The sequence below is a fragment of the Falco punctatus genome, assembly GCF_963210335.1.
Source record: "Falco punctatus genome assembly, chromosome: 13".
Taxonomy (NCBI): Eukaryota; Metazoa; Chordata; class Aves; order Falconiformes; family Falconidae; genus Falco; species Falco punctatus.
In genome coordinates this window covers 3,259,031-3,272,979 of record NC_137593.1, presented here as the reverse complement: position 1 = coordinate 3,272,979, position 13,949 = coordinate 3,259,031, and positions in this window count along the sequence as shown.

Below are 13,949 nucleotides of genomic sequence, written 5' to 3'. Positions count from 1 at the left end.
TGTACTCACTGGAACAAAACATCTGACCTCTCTGATGTTTCCTGCAAGGTTATTAAGCAGATTATCATAGGTAACTTTACAGGGTTAAACTGAATTATAAGCATATAAACGATGACATGGAAAAACCTTGAGAAGTGAAAGGGATTAACCACCTTGTAGAAGCAGCAGCACCGTGTGAGAGAAGGTGGTGTAATTATAATATAAAGTAAATTTGGAAAAATTAATTTTATTCTTTTAAACTTACTCTAAAAAACATAAGAATTTAACGATTGAAATTGCCTAGCCCATACCCACAGCACATATGGAAGAAATTGAAAACAAGAAAAACAAAAATAAGACAACAGCATCTTACCCTCAGGGGAAACACGGCTGTGCCCCATGGCAAGTGCAAGGCTGCCCAGACAGGGACCCCTGGCTTGGTGCCACTGCCCACCTTGGGCAGAGCCACCCAGGCAGCAGGTGGGTCCTCCACCCCCGACCGCTAGCCAGCAGCAAGCACACACACGTTTACCTCCCCAGTTTCACAGTTTGACTCTGAAAGGGCAAAAGCAGCCTTCCTTCAAATCATGACCCAGAAAAGGCTGTTTGTGCCTCGTGCCATCGCCCAGCGGCACGGCGGGGCAGAGCAGCAGCTCCATGGGCACGGGGCACCGGCAGGCACAGGCCGGAGGGACAGCAGAGCGCTGCACCCCGGCACCACTGTCACAAGTACCTTACATTTCATGATGTCCAATTTTCTTTCCTGTGGTTTAGAACTTGACATTTTAAATTGCACCAGGCTCCGAGGTGGCATGTGCCATGTCAGGCTGCACACTGTTTGTTTGCCTTCCCCTTCTGAAAGGCAACACTCTAATTAAGGCAGAGATTAAATTTTAAATACTGAACTATAGCTTTCTTCAGGGACATTTCTGTATTATTATTTTTATTTGCACGTGCAGAATCTGAAAATGAGGACTGCGATTTGCTTCTTGCTTTTAGCAGATAGTACCCATCTTAAGACATTTCTGAATGACATAATCACACATATGCATTTGCGTGCTGTCAGCACAGGTTACTCGGGCAGCACAAGGTCTCAGCGGACACGTCGATCATTTCTCGTCCAGGGGCTCCAGAGGAGACCACAGAGCCTTTTGCCCAGTGCATAAATGCACAACAGCCACACTGGATGCAGAGCTCCAGGCATCTGTCCTGGTGTCAGGTTGGGGGGGTTTATTCCACTGGAGGAAACTCATTGCTCTGTAGCGAATGACACTGCAATGACAATAAATGCAGGAGCCATCTGGAACTAGGAGATGCTTTTCTCAAGAGGATTTTTAAACTACTTTGGAACCGTGCTTGTTGTTACGGTCCTAAGTTTTGCATTACCTGCCTTCTAAAATGTGAACAGGAACCAATAAGTTTAAAGAATCTTGCTGAAAATCAAAGGAACTGTCATCAAAAAGGGCAAAACCTGTAAATCCTACTCCCTTTCCAGTAAGAAAAAGAAGCCAATACCTAGCTTTGAGAACAAAATGTTTCAAGCTTCACGACAAGAGTCCCTGCATGGCATGGGCACAGCTAGAAACACTTCCCACCTTGAATGCACATCTCACCTTGGGGAACTTCATGTCCTTTACAAGCAGCAATTAAATTTCAGGATGTTACTTTTAGCATCCATGAGGACACCGTGACATAAGCAAATGCAGATACCGTGCAATAAAGCCAAAGAGAAGCTTTGTGAGCCACTTCCCAGATCCTTACAGACCCACCCGTGAAGCAGAAAACCCAGAATGTTGGGCTGTTAGCGTGGCCGATGTAACGAGCATCCATCTGCAGCTCCTTGGGGATTCACAGGGAGTGGGGCTCATTCTGGGATTGAGTGGGAGCATGTGGGACAAGAATAATATGCTTGCATTAAGGAATTAAGGATGTTACAACTCATCCAGCTTTTAACTGGAGTCAAACTGGACCCTTGACAAGAGGCACTGTGTGAGTATGGAAAAGCATGCAAGAGCCAAGTGACATGCTCTCGTGGGTGCAGCTTACATAGGATTTTGAGCACTTTGCATCTAAGGAACTATAAAGCATCTGCCTTCTCACAGACTGAGCTGCCTTGTATTTTTTGTACCTTGGAATACAAGTTGTCCTATGGCTCTACACCTAAATGTCAAAATTCCTGCGCACTTCTGCTCCAGACTTCCAATCTACCCCAGCTTCCAACATGTAAACATTTTCAAAACTATTTTACCAGTAGTTTTTCAACAATTCATCTATAGCATTAAATCTTTTCTTAAGATTAATTTCTCAGTCTTTCCGTTAAGATTTTGAGTGAACTATTAATCATAAGACTGAGACTCTTAACCAATTAATGGTTTTATAGTTATAGCTGTTATTAATCAAATATTGGTTTGCTGCACTCTTTATAACATACCATTTTATATTTTTACCAATACTTCACACCTAGCTTGTCACATTCCCAATTGCTTTTATATTTAATGCAAAATAAAAAGAAAGAGATCCACAAGCAAAATAATTAGCATTTTTTTTCAATACAAGTACAGGTTTTTAAAGGGAAAGATGCTTAATGGTGTTACATAGAGATGTAACAACAAAAGGGCAGAAATTCAAAACACAGTGCATGTTTTTCCCCCTTGATAGCAGTTTCCATGGTTTCTCTATTTGTCTTGCATGGCATTGCAACATGAACATGGCAGCATTGGAAGATATGAAGCACAGCCAAAGGTGTCTTATGAACCTCACCATTTCAAGGCACACTATCTTTCTGTGGTCCTCTGAATAGGATCAGCAACGTGTCACGTTCTCCACACTGCATTCAGCCTGGGAGTGACAGCAAAGCCCTGAGAAAACAGTCCCCGGGAGCCAAGACCAAGGGGCTGAGAAAGCAGTGCCTGCTCTGAACTCCAGCCTGAAGTTCTCAGCTCACATGGATTCCCCAGGATACTCTTAAAAGCACCACCTGCTTTTCCTCCTTCATGAAGTTACTTTTCCATGGCCAGCACTAACTGCTCTGTCTGGTATCCATCCTTTCTCAGATGCCCCCCGAGCATCCTTTGAATGCCAACAACCTTTATAGCTGCTTGGTCAATAGACACAAAACAAAAACAACAACAACAAAAAAAAATGCATGCTACATTTGCAGAGGGAATATCTTTTCTGGGGATGGGAAAACACCTACCTATGCTTCTAAAACAGCTTATTAGTGGTTAGTAAATTGCAAGGCAAAGCAAACTTTGGTTGAAAACATACTTTCCCTTCACCCTCTCCCATTTGGCAGGTGAGAAGCATTCCTGACCAGTTATATGCACTACGTCTCAAGGAGACAGTGTTGAATATACCAGAAAGTGATGAAGCTGTATTTGCTGTGATCACCGATAAATGAATTAAGATTCTTTTAAAAGGAAGTGATGGAAATGGCCTATTTATAGTTGGGAGCATGTTTCCAAGCCTCAGAGGGAGATTGCAATTACATTTTCAGTTTAAAAATGTCATTGTCTCCCCTGAACTTTTGTTGCTTCCTCATGCCCTTCAAAGCAAAATGAATTAATGAGAAGTGCCAGATAGAAAACTTCAGCAGTTATGTTGTCAAGTTGCAGGGCAGAGGCTCTGGCAGCACAAGCCTTTCCAACTTCTCTGTGGATGGTGCCTTAACTGCCGGCCATCACCACAGCTGACACAACCCCCAAGGATTTGGTCAACACACCGAAGCATCAGGTGAGGTCAGGTGGGGACTTGCCAGTACGAGCCTGCCTGCGCCAGCTGCGATAGAGATCAGGTGCAGGGGCCGCAGCACTGCGTGGCCGCTCTGCCCCACAGCCCACCACATCGCCCCTCATCGGGATGTGCCGTGGGGCCAGTTAGGTTTGGACTGGCATTTATCTGCCATGAAAAAAAAGAAGTAAATCTAACCTTGCTTGCATGGTAAGAGCTCACCCTAAAAGCAGGAGACTACAACTGTACCCACACTCAGAGCTTTCCCAGTGACAATAAACCCATGTGCTTCTCTCTTTATTCCCCCTTCCCGTCTCCATGGTGGACACAAAGCTCGGCAGGTTTGCGGTCAGTCACTGCACGCGTGGGAGCGCCAGCGCAGCCTCCCACAGCTCCCCAAAGACCACAGAGAAGAAAGGGAGAGCAGAGGCAGGGACCAGCCACCCTCCTCAGCCCCTTGAGCAGGCGACGGTGGGGGACATGCTCAGACCTGTAAGAGACTGAAGACCTCAAGAGCTTTCCAGTCAAAGCAGCTCACCCTACCCCAACCAAAGGGTAGCTCACCTTTTGGCACAGAGGCCCAGTATGCCTCTACCTTCTCCTTTCCCACCCTGTCCTGCTTCTCCCCTCCCACTTGCTTGTTTATTTTTTTATTTGCAACATTTTCAGTAAAACTGTGATTCGGGAAGCACAGTTGGATGCATGCTTCCCCAGCTCTCTGGGAAGCCCCCAAAGCAGCTGTGTGCCTATGAGGCATAATCAAGCCCAGTTTGCTTATGATATTTTCAGTAAATCACTAGAGACTTCTTGTAGTATGTTTTTAGATGACTTACTGTTTGCTATCAGCGAATTCACTTCCTAAAAAAACTTTAAGTATTGCACAGTTAAAAATCAGCAGCAGTTCAGAAGTCACTGACACGGGTAGGGCTTTGCCCCCCCGTGGGCAGAAATGAAGGGAACGCTAACGCCTGGTTTAGCCTCCCTGTGATCCAGTTCAGCTCTGGTCGCGTCCTGGAACAAGCGTCTGTAGGTTAGCTAGACAAGCACTTACGCACATTAGCTAACTCAGGTTAATGAGCAATTAATTCACTTCAATTAAAACAAGGACCTAAGTTCTGCAGCCTAGATATGGCCATCACTGGGGTCTGCTCTACCACCATTCTGCCCCTTGCTCTCTTCTTTACACTTATGAGTTGTGAACATAAAATATCCACAAATAAAATAAATGCAAAGCAGCAAGCAATAATCTCAGCGGGGCAAATCATTCTGTCGTTTACACCAAAGTAATCCCAGAGTAACTCATTCAACTCCAGCCAAATTGTGTTGTACTTACCCTACAGCAAGCAAAAAATCAAATGACTTTTTACTGTTTCAAGCCCATCGCACCAAAATCACCACAACGGTGCTCTTCAGAGTGCGTGGATATTCACAGGCTTCAGTTAACTGTGTGCAGACTTCTTTTAAACAGTCTTTCAAAGGCTTCTGTGTGATGAAGCACTTCATTAAGAGCATTAAGAGGCTCAAACATCATTATTAGCATGAACGCCTGCTCACTCCCAGTCTGCATCTGCTGCCCGCAAGACTGGCAGCACAGCACAGGGCTGATGCACTCTCGTTTCCACGCTTTGCGGGATCCGGCTGCACAGAAAACACTGCAAACATCCCCCACACCCCCCAGATAAACACTATGGGAGTCAGGCCATATATGTTTTCCTGCTCTGTTACAAAGTGGCTCAGCTTCCAGATCAGCACTTTTAATGTAGCTAGCTCAAATTAGTTTAGCTATAGCTCGAAAAACACTTCCCTGTTTCAGGCTGTTAACCACAATGTCTTATAAAATGAAGCATGTTTACTGTCATTTTGGAGAAGTCATTCTTTCTTTATGAATTTGGCAATGAAAGATTCAAAAGATACCAGTGTGGGATTGTTATCATGCACAAGCCAAAGCTGTCAGGCTTCATTACTTCCAAGAAAAAAAAAAAATACAGAATAATGTATTAAATGCTTGAATAGAAACACGTAGTGCATCACCGCTATGCCGTGGTAATGGGATGACACCAGCCGCCGGTGCCCTGTACTGCACAGCCCCCCCGCCGCGGTACAGGAGCCGGCAGCCCCACACCAAGGGGGCTCGTGCCTTGCAGCAGCCCCCCGAGATGCTGCCAAGGGCAGGAGGGGACTGCACCTTCCTCCATGGTTCTGAGGTCAAAATAAGGGTTCCAGTCCTTTTAACAAATATGCACTTGTTTGAAAGAAAAAAAATAACCAAGAAACTTTTAGCTCGAGAGGGGGAGGAACCTCGCTTTCAAAGGCTTTATTTGGATGCTACAGCCAAAAATTGATTTCTTAGAAACATTAGCCAACAGTAATGCTTGTTGCAGCTTTGTGTCTGCCTCATTCCTTGAGGTCAGTCAGTTGGTTGATTTGTGGTTTGGTGGAGAATTTGGGTTTGGTTTTTGTTTGGTTTTATATTTTGGTTGTTATGGTGTTTGGGTTTGTTGGTGGTTTGTTTTTTTTTTTGGTGGGGGGGTGGGGTGTCCTCCCCTCTCTCTTCTGTAGGCAAGATGTTGCTTTGACAAGCAGGTGGTGCATCTGTGAAGCAGCTACACTCTGATTTCAGGATATCCCCTTTCCTGCTGCAGCCCTGACCTCACTAATACAACACACTAGAATTGACAGAGATAAACATCCCTCCCAGACCCTCACCAGCTGCTTGAGCCCCCCCCCCCCCCCCCCCCAGTTTCCCCAGTTTAACCAGTGCCCCCTCAGGTGGGATCCACACCAGAGCCCACTACTTGCTCTTTTCTGCCCACTCCCAGCCTTGCTGTTCAACATCCTCTCCTTCCCCCACTGCATCTCCTGCCTCCCTTTTATCCTCCCACACTATTTCCTCACATCTTTCACCATTTGAAAACTGTTGGCAGAGTGGCTCAGCCACAGGCCCAGCCCCACCTGAGACGATACCATCCCTGTTGAGGGGCTAAAGGAAGGATTTAGGTCCCAGTTTGCACACCTGGGTAACAGATACCTGCTTACAGCCACACTTAGCACTGTGCTTTCCAGTTTCCTCTAAACAGCTTATTTTCCAGAAATAAGCAGCCAGGGTGAAGTTTACCCGCAGGCAAAGCACTTGCATGAGACCCATTCACTTGAGCTCAACTTAAGCCTTACTTTGATGGTTTAACAGGAATTTACATGGTACACACCACTTGTTCAAGTTTCCTACACAGGGAAGATTTCACCCTCTTTGCACTTCAAAGTCTCAGCTTTCCCATCCAGCTTTTCAGAGTGTGCATCCCATTGTGCTCTTAACACTTTTCATCCTTTTCAAATTACACCGTGGTATCTCGCCGAGCTATAATAGTGTCAGCCCATGACCAGCGGAGATCAGCGAGCCAACTGGAAACACGGGCTAGCTCCAAGCACCAACATCAAGCAAGCATCCTACATCGCTCTCAGCAGCATCGCACGGTACCATGCAAAAAGCCTCCAGTCGTGAGTTCCCAGCACGGAGCTGCACCTTCAAAATATTAGTCGTTTTGAAGAAAGAAAGAGAGGAAAACTTTTCAAGATTGACTCCTTGCTCTTGCTGCTGGCAAAGGCAGTGGCTGCACATACTGCTCAATTCATGCAAACAAAAGCTTTTACCACACCCTCCGGCTCTTCCCACGTTGAAAGGTAAGGTAATTGAAAAAGCCCTTTTGGTGCTGGCACCTAGGCTGGAATGGCTGTTTCCAGGAGAAGGGCTGTAAGCTGCCTGAGGGGGGAAGAGTGTGGCCCTAACATCCCCCCAAAGAGAGCATCAGGCACCTCCGAAAGCGCAGCAGCATGCAGAATGCTAAAATAAAATAAAAAAAAAAAACGAGCCCCTATACTTATGGTGTTTAAATCTACAACAGACCAGCCATCAAGGAGTTTGTACTTTCTTTTTCATGTCTCTTAATTAAAAAATTGTCAGAAACTTAGGGCTCGTTTCAGAAGTGCCCAGCACTCCCTGTTTCCTGTTGTGAATCTTAATGACAGGTTTTCAAAAGGATTTTGAACATCCTTTTTTTTTAAAGAAAGGAAGGTTTATTTTGTGCATAGTCCCATGGGTGTCACCACACCAACAGACTTCACAGTTCCCATCTCAGACCGTGTACTCCATGATCAAACTTTGGTGCTTTTAAAAGCCAGCATATGGAGTAGGGGGCTCTGAAAAACATCCACGGGAAACGCTGCAGACTGATCCTATCCTTGCCTAGGACCAAGGAGGTGTATTTTGGCATGGATGCTCCAGTCCTGCCCCCTGTTCTGAAGTTTCAAAAAGAAAGAAATGCCAGCTCTCTTCCTAAAAAGAGAAAGGCTTAAACACAGTCATGAATTAGTCCAGCAGTTACAGTGGTAGATCTGGGTTCAAGTTTCTCCCCAGCCTAATGGGAATTTGCTGATTATCACCCTTGGACAGACTCCAAACACCCTGAATATCATGCCTGGGTCACAGGGATGCTTTTGAACCGTCTTGCTGAAGTGGTTTCATTAATCTCAAATCTTCCTTTGATGAGAATTGTATCTTAGCAGCTGGGGCAGGCTTTTCATCTCTGCCCTCCCAAAAACTTTATGTTAAGGGAAGAAGATTTTACACTGAGAGACAAGTGAATCATGGACTGGGCTCTAAACATTTCCAGGGCCACCCAACAATAGGGTCTGTCTTAAAATTTCAACCTCAGAAAAGAGTATTTTTATTCCTTTAAACAGAGTAGAAACTTTGTACAGAAGAGCCTCCAGCCTAACCTTATGCTGGAGCAGAGCAAAACCCAGATCTCTTGCTTCATATATGCTAAGCCACTGGACTGTTTCAGAGTATTGCATGGACTTGGGTTTAGGAGCCCACGAGCACTCCACACAGGAGTCTGACTTGGTTTGGAGGAGACTTAAGGCCAATGTAACTCTCCAGCAAACATGAGTTTCCTTGTCCTTTCCTACTTGAATCAAAGCCCTCTCTGTTCAAACACAGCCCACCCCAGGGATAAGGCAGATTGCTGGGGCAGGGCTGCTGCCTTCCTCGTCACCTGCGAGAAGGAAAAAAGGTCCCCTCTCCTCCAAGCTGACTTGGCTCCTAGCAGGGTGGTGGAAAGTCATCACTCATCAGTTTGGGACTTTGTGGATTCCACTGTCCCTACAGCTGAACCGGATCGAATTAAAATCTTCAAATCCATTTCAATCAGTCCACCACAGTTTTTAGCCACTAATGACCGCAGATAGCAAGTTCCCATTTGCTGAAGAATTAAGCTAAAAAAATAGCTTCACAAAGTAAACGTCACAAAGTAAATGATGCTCTGTGCTACATTTTTCAGATACCATTAGGTGTAGTACAATGAACACTGGGGTGGCTTGATACCCATTTATGCGTGGCCTCAGGTACTTAGAAATTCTCTTCCCCATTAATACAAAGATTGCGCTGTTCAGGGGTCATTCTGCTTAACATTTCTTAATTGAAGACTTTCTTGCTATTTGCCATTTTTCACTCACCACCTCCACCAAATGCAGCTCTGTAATCCTAGCTGATTTAGCAATCCAGCTGGCATCAACCGTGTCCTGGTCATGCCTGTCCCAAAAGCTGCTCTGGGCTCAGACAGTATTAATCCCGGGAAAGCAACGGCTGGTTACAGCCCTGCAAATACCAGGCTGTGGAAATAAGCACCTGCTACCACACAGGTGTTCTAGACAAAAACCAAAGTAAGGTAGGAAGTAATTAGGCAAGTGAGAAGGAAGGACTGGATGGAAAGATATTTTTTTTTTTTTTTAATGAGAGAAAAAGGAACAATAATAAATGGGGAGGAAAATAAGGTGAAGACAAAACAGGAGCAAGAGGAAGAAAGCAATCACCCAAAAATGAAAAGCCAGATTGTCAGATGTGCCCAGCTCTCCCCAACTCTGAGTCAGACATGCCTGAAAACAAAATGCCTATTTCTGTCTGAAATAAGAAAACAGATTTGGATCTTCTTACTGATCTCTCATGAGAAAATCACTGGCCACTTCTCAGCAATCTTCCCTTTTGGCTTCCATGGCAATGGTCACGGACCATTTCACGTCATCCAGCTCCAGCCAGGACTACAGGCTCTAATCACCCATCCCAAATACCAAAGTGCCTTCACTTGCCCTCTGCACAATATTACATCCCACACTGGACAGAGGAGAAGCAGCACTGCGTTAGTCGACTCTTTCCAAGTTTGGGCCTGCTCCTTTCCTTGTAATCATTTATTTTGCAAACACATGCAAACAAGCTGTCCTGCCAACAACAGAGATAGCTACATCTGCTGGGGATCTTGCTGTCAGGGAAATAACAAACGGGTTTCCCCAGACCCAAACACTGGTGACATAAAGCACTTTGCCCTCTTCAAGCAACATTTTAGTAGCTTTCCCACATGTCCACTCTGCTGACGCAGTTTTCAATAATTTGTTTGGATAGACATATGCAATGCTAATATATTTTTCAAGTTAAGGATTAAGAGACATAAAACTTCATCTGTTCTGAATCAGTAAGGAGTTTCCCAGTGTGTTGGAAGATTTTCTGCAGCGATACAGGCCATGTGATGGGGTTGGATAGTGTCATGCTGGCTTGATTTTTTTCTCCTGCTAGAATGGTTACGAGCAACCAAAACGAAGAAAGTCAAGTAGCTCATGACATGAATCAATCTTAATTGCTTTCTACATTTTATAGCAGCAAGGAAAAAAGCCTTGACCCTACCAAGCAAAACTGGCAGGAAAATATAACTTCTCCTTAGAGCAATCTGACCTTCAAGCACTCCCCTTCTAGCAACGTTTTCTAATCCCAGACAGATACACTTATCAATCATAGTGGGCAAAAGAAAATGAATCTGTCAAAACAGTGACATTGTTAAAATTATAGCCAAGAGTATCATTTGTTAATTTGCCCAGCGCCTCTCATTTTCAGTTTTTGAGGATTTATCAAATGTATATTTCAGCCAAGAGACAAAATACTTAACCCTTGCCCAAACCCCTACATTTCTCTAATAAAGTCTCAAGCTGAAACAGATTCTGGCTCAGAAGCCTGGGACTCCTGTGCGAGAGGTTTTCCAGGGGACTCTTGCAGCTTCCAAGACCTTCAGGGACTTCAATTTACCTTCCCACAAAGCAAGGCTAATATCACATTCTGGGAAGGTGGTGCCGCTTCAGCTATCAGAACTGGAGAAAAACACCATACAAGCTGAAGGAATCCTTTGCAAACATATTTTTAAGTGCTCTCCCCTTGCTTGTGCCATTTAGCTCCATTTAAGTAACATTTTCATTGCATTTAAAATGAACGAAGAACAAGAACAGATTTTGTTATCAGTGCAGCACTTCCCTGCATTTCACTGCTCACACAACATTTTGCCAGTCTGAACAATGTACAATGACTGAAGCAGCGAGATATCTGAGCATTAGCAAGCAGAAACCATTTGTTCCAGTTAGGACATCTCCACTCTGGTCTGCTTTTAGGTACATGCACCCTTTCCCACTGGCTAAATTGTGCATTGCACATGAAAGTCTGAGGCTGCCATCTGACATTCAGCTGGGAACAAAATGTTTTTGTCGAAAGTAACCAGAAGTACAATACTTACAAAAATTAGTCTCCAGACTTCCATGTCTTGCAGAGAAATTAATGCATTATTCAGAGTGTGAAGCTCAGTCTTGGCAACATCAGTCAGAACGGTGGTATAGGAGAAACTGAGATGTAGAAGGAAACATTTAAGGTTTTATTACTTCATTTAGAAGTAAAAAAAAAAAAAATCTAAATAAAATATGATTCCACAAGAAAAAAATCCCAATCCTACCACTGGCAGTCTTTTAATCAAATCTTTCAAGTACTTAATTCTCATTTACCTAGATAGGTTAGCTATTAATCAGGAACCAATGCTCTTGACTATTTAGAAATATATGAAATATTAGTAGCAAAACAAAAAGCCACTCTAACATAAGGCTCTCACCTTTTGCTAAACTGGGACTATTTTCATTACAAAAGCCTTCAAGCAAAAGACAGGTTTGTTTGGTGGTTGGTGGTTGTTGTTTGTTTGTTGGTTGTTGGTTGTTTTTTGGTTGTTTTTTTTGTAGCAAGAATGGGACTCATTTTCATGCAAGACAGGGCTAATTCCTGAGCAAACAACTAAAAGTTTTCTGAGCAAAAATGTTCACGCACAAAACCCAAATTCTTTGCTCTCATATTTTGCATGCCCTGGTTTTTAGAATTAAATCCATATTAATGGCAGGTTACCTGAATACATCTCAAGTAAAAGACCAAAAACGCTGTTTGCAGTATTTTAGCACATTATGCCAACTCACATGAGCTGTTGGCACCTATCCTGTTCATTAGCAGTCAGGTACCTACAGCCCCACCTGAAAACAAACTTGAGGGTCACGCAGAGCCAGAGTATTGCACAGGGAAGATGGTGTGGAGGGACCAGGGACAAATCCTGCTGGTGGTACAAGCGGTCACCCAGCACAGGAGCTCCATCCTACTGTCATCTGCTCACTACCCGCTCTGCAGGTGCACAGAGGTATAATTCCTCTCCAGCCAGCCAACCAGCACATTTGACAAGCATTGAAGGTACCTGAAAAAAATAAAATTAGCAGTGCTTGCAACAGTCCAGAAGGAAACCGATAGGAAAACACCGGTGCTGCCCACGTTCTCTGGCTGAACGCTGTGCCTTCAGCACAGACCGGTCATTTGCTAACAGCAGCCGTGACCCCACGTTTGGAACCACCTTACATTTTTCGAACAAGACGTGCAGTTTGCTTTGAAGAAAAGCATGCTTAAGCAGTTGGGCAGAGATGGCCTTAATTTGTGTTCCGTATTCCAAATGTCATTTCTTTAACAGCAAGGCCTGTGTGACATTAACAGAGCGGATCAGGGACCCTTACTCAGCACTGTGCTACATGTTCAATGCCACTGCAGGCTTCCACTCTGGCAGAAGAGCCAAATCTGTGGTCCTTAAAGTTAGGAAGTAAAGGAATGGGGTCAGCTGTGTCCCATCTGATTTTAAACAATTGCATTCCAGAGGGATTCCCGTCCTCTTGGATTCATGGCATTTGGAATAATCATGTCATTTGCAACCCCGCTCAGCAGCCACGTGGATGGGAGAGGTTTTAAATCACATTGTCACGGCAGCGTTAGAGCCATGTGAGCGGTTTCCATCATGGTTTTATGAGATGGTGGTAAGTACAGCGATCTCTGAGCATCACCACCTGCCAGGAGGTGGGAAGGTCCATCACCCCGTGGCATCATCTGATGCTTGCCAGCGCAGTAGGCTGGCACGGAGAGCAGATGCGGATGGGTAATGGGCAGAATCAAAGTACATTCACTGCTTTTCCAATGGGAAATAAATCCCTCTTCCTTCCCTAATTAACTCAGTAGCCAATATCAAGCTCTAAATATTGGACAGTCAGTTCTGTTGGGGTGATACCACTTGTTATGATGTGTTGGGTGCCCAGCTGACCAGAAATACCAACACTTTAGAGCGGTGAAGCCCTTTGGAATTGGAGCAGGAATTTGAGCGAGGGTGTCCCACACGTCAGCTGAGTGCTGTAACAGCAGGGCTCGGAGTTCTTCGGGGGGGCTACATCTCTCCTTCCCCTGAGGAAGGAAGATGAAGGAAGGAAGGAAGGAAATTAGAGAAATTCTAATTTCAAGAGTGACTCTTGAAGTTCAAGTTCAAGGCAAACAGTAGTTATTTAAAATATACCATGGATGAGACGAGTCCATTCACAGGGACACTACCGCACCGAGGACAATGGTGATCGGTTATTACTTTGGTTTCCAGAGTGGTTCAGCTTCTTAAAACAAGAATAAAGTATTTTGGTTAAAACTGAAAAACAGCTGGTTAAGAAAATCAGTAGTGACTTAGAAAACATTCAATAAAAAAGACAATACAGGCAAAATGTGATAGGCAACAAAGGGACAGTAATCACCTGGTATTGCAGTTTCATTTCATGAAATGCATTGGTTAAAAAAATGGGGAAAAATTGACTTCAACAGGCAGGAATTTTGGCATCTTCACATTAAGTACCAAGGTGTGTGCGTGTGTCTGTATACTGCACATTTAAGCAATAAGACTATTTTTAACAAAAGATTCAATAACAGTTCCCACAAACCTTGGTATCATACAAGAATTTTTTTTTGCATAGTTCCAGCAATTCTTGCAAATTCACAGGTTTTTAATTTTATCCTGGTTTTTATTCTGTGGAATTTTCAAGATTAATTT